Source organism: Cynara cardunculus (assembly GCF_001531365.2).
Source record: "Cynara cardunculus var. scolymus isolate 2C chromosome LG 5, CcrdV1, whole genome shotgun sequence".
Lineage (NCBI taxonomy): Eukaryota > Viridiplantae > Streptophyta > Magnoliopsida > Asterales > Asteraceae > Cynara > Cynara cardunculus.
Genome location: NC_037532.1, coordinates 4090638 through 4094581, shown reverse-complemented (window position 1 = coordinate 4094581; position 3944 = coordinate 4090638).

The window sequence follows — 3944 nt, the reverse complement described above, 5'->3', positions numbered from 1 at the left end:
ATAAATTTCCTAATTTATCTATTGATTTGTGGTTAATATTGGTTCTCACAGTTACCACAAACAACTCAGTTCTCCCTTGAATAGGCCTCTATATATATATATATATATATATATATGAGGTTAATCAAATGAGAACTAATTAGTTTGTGGTAACCGTGAGGTCCAATTTCAACCACAAATCAATAGATAAATTAGTAAATTTATAATTTTGGTAATTTTTAATTAAAATTTTAATCCGAGGACATGCTAGGTATTTTCTCTCCTCTCTCCTCTCTTCTCTCTCCGTCTCCCGGCCTCCGGCCACCGTCCTCCGGTGATACCACAGTGGTATCACAATACATCTTATATATGATTGAGTATCACACTGATGTAGTTTGTGTGGTCGATCGGATATGTAACACAGTGGTATCACAAATGTATCTTATATGTGCTTGAGTATCACAATGTGGTATCATCGGAGGAAGGAGGCCGGAAGCCGGAAGACGGGGACGGAGAGAGAAGAGAAGAGAGGAGAGATGAGAGAAAATACCTAAAATGTCCTTGCATTAAAAATTTAATTAAAAATTACTAAAATTATAAATTTCCTAAATTTCCTTATTTATCTATTGATTTGTAGTTGAGATTGGATCTCACGTTTATCACAAACTACTTAGTTCTCCTTGAATGATGTATGTATATATATATATATATATATATATTTGAACATATTATTATAAAGTGTTTAGATATATGTTTTAAGAGGGATTATATGATGTTGAATAATTAGAATAAAAAATTACAAACACCCCTACATAATCTTACCCAATTTTTAGACTTCCAAATTGAAGTTTTTGAAGGTTGGTCCTCCAACCCTACACCTCTCTTTTATTGATTTTTTTAATTATATTAATTACAAAAAATTTAAATGACACTTGACTGTATTTATGAGCGTTTTCGTGACTCTGTCACAAAATAGGAAAAAACGAAAACGATTTTCGAGTCTATTTTGATACTTTTATATTTCAATTTTGTTAAAAATACCAGTTTGAAGTTTGAGAATCCTTGTAGAATCTTGTAGGGTGTAGAGGTCGGTTTTTCTGTCCTCTATGCTTATGTCGTTATGTGTGGATTTACGTTGTCCGTCTTTAATGGGTGTGATGTGAGGTTAGGATGAATTTGTGGTGAGAAATGAAAACACTGAATATGATGATGAAGACGATGACAAACCTATCATTTTCAAAAATCAAATGCTTTTGGCCTAACAAAATCCAAGTTATGTAGAGCCGTATCTCACAGAAGGTTAACAGTTCAAATCTCACTAAAAATAAGAAGAATGTGTGAGTTTATTTGACGTGTACAAATATTATATACTTCAGAAAATATATATTTTGAAAATAAATTAAAATTAAATAGATAAATATTAAAATTATTAGGGGTAGTTTATGAAATAAGAATTTAAATTAATAATTGCCTTGACAACATGGCACATGATAAGCACATGCATGTTGTAGTTAATTGAAAATTTTTATCAAGACGTGAAAACTGAAAAGTAAGGTTGTAAATGAACCGAACGAACGGGAACAGATGTTTGTTTATGTTCGTTCATTTAACTTAACCGAACAAACGAACGAATACGAATGGTTAACGAACGAAAATCTTTGTATTTGTGTTCGTTTGTTTAGAAATGAGATGTGTTCGTGTTAAAGGGAGGGACCAAATTCAAACGTTTTTATAAACTATGATTGTTATCTTGTAATTTTGAGACTATAAGGATGGAAAATGTTATTTTTGACAAACTTTAGGGACCAAATTCGTAGCTTACTGTAATTTAAAAAATTGTCCCTATAAACAAATAATAAACATGGCATAGTACTACTAAATGGATTTTGTCATGTTTTAATTGAAATATTGAATTAAAAAAATGAAAACAAGAAAAAAAAACATCATTGGTTGCCATTTTTTTTTTCTAAGATGAAGATTCATGTTTTTTCGATTGGATTTCAAGAAGATTCTGAAGAAATTCATACAGTGCGGATCGTGAGTCGATGATTCAAACCTGATGCAGAGACGGACCTAGAAATTTTTTCAAATGATGATACCATTTGACTATAAGAAAAAACTATAGGGAAAAATTTCAAACGGTGGCACCGTTTGACTATAAGAAACAAATAAACGGAGTTTTTTTTTTCAAATTGTACGTGACACCATTTGACTAAGAAAATGATACAAACACGATTCGAACTTAGGTTTGGGATGGAATAAAAGCTTTGCAAACCAACTCTACCAAATAAAACTTGTTCTCATTGTAGTTTCAAAATACATACGCTGACACAGAACAAATTGATACGGTTGCATATTTCACGAGCCTAATTTTTTTTTACCTTTCGACAGGAAAATAATACGACGGCACCTTCCGTCATTGACCTGATGTCTCTCTCCCTAAAACCTCTCCGAGGGTTGTTTTTTTTTTTTTTCACTTCTTGATTGCATCTTGGTGTTTTGATTTTGTGCAATTCCAGGGTTTGCCTTATTTGTATCGTCATATCGTTTTTTCGACGCTAAACTGTTGCTTTAGTCTTCTTTGGTTCCTTCCTTAAATGCATCTCACAGTTATGTCATTTAGAGATTTTACTTCTGCTATGTACCGTGTTCTGTTTTAATAATCTGATGTCTTTAGAAAATGAGAACAGTAATACATTTTTCGTATTGATAACTCTTTATTATTACGTGAAAACGTAAACTCCTCGAACCAAAGGTTCCTAAATATATGTGGATCAATCCACAACACATGTTTTGATGTGGGTCCTGATATTTTGATTGATTAATGACTTATTTAGTGATGTAATCATATTTTATATCGTTGTTTGCATACAATCTGGTATGATATCAAATAATCTAATCTGATCAGTTGATAAAATTATCAGGTATGATTATGAATAATATTTTATCTAGTTGTATCCATATAACCGGATGTGATATCAAATAATCTAACTTGATTAAGTGAAAAAAACAATCGGGTATGATACTGAATGATTATACACGGTTTGTTACTTCTATACAACTAGATATTATAACGAATAATCGTATTCAGCTAGTTTTTTTAAGGTAATCAGATACGATACATCTGTCATACCTGTTTTTTGGTTTAAAAACCGGGTGGGATAATAGTTGATCATACCTTATTTTAGAGGTAAGGGGTGGTTTGTATGGTTCATACACGAATGAGAAGGAGAAAGATAATGAAAATGGGTATGAATTTTCATTTCCCCCCAGTTTAACTTGAAATAAAAGTCAAGGTGATGTTGGGGGACCATGGATTCATGATAGTGGGAGCCAAAATATGGCCTCTGCTAGTTGGCATTAGAGCTACTATTGTCACAATAACTGATGTTCAATACTGTCGTGGATAAATTAAAAAAATTCACCGTAAAAACTGACTTTTTTGAAATTAACGATTTTAATATTTGATTTAATATATTTATTTACGTAAAGAATTGGTTAACAACAAAACACCAATGTATTATGTATCAATAAAATGGATTTTTATAGGAACATGATGATAATTTCTTATGAATATCGTCAAAACAGGTGTGAGACACATACAAGAGCGATTCCTCCGACATTTTATTTGATTTTGAGGAGCGATCAAATGTAAATCACTTATATTTGTACAAACCGTGTAATTCACCCTCATCCGTCGATTTCATTGTTTAATCTTATAATTATTTTTAATGAAATTGTTTAATTTTATGAAATTGTTTCATATAATATTTTTTTTTGATGAAATTGTTTCATATGTGGTTATGAAATTGTTTTATATCATACTTATGAAATTTTAATGAAATTGTTTCATGTATTTTTCTCTAAAATTAATATAATGAAAATGGTAATATCTATGATTAACACCCTCTACAATAAAAATGATTAATCAACCTCTCATAATTACAAAAAAAATGAACAAAATG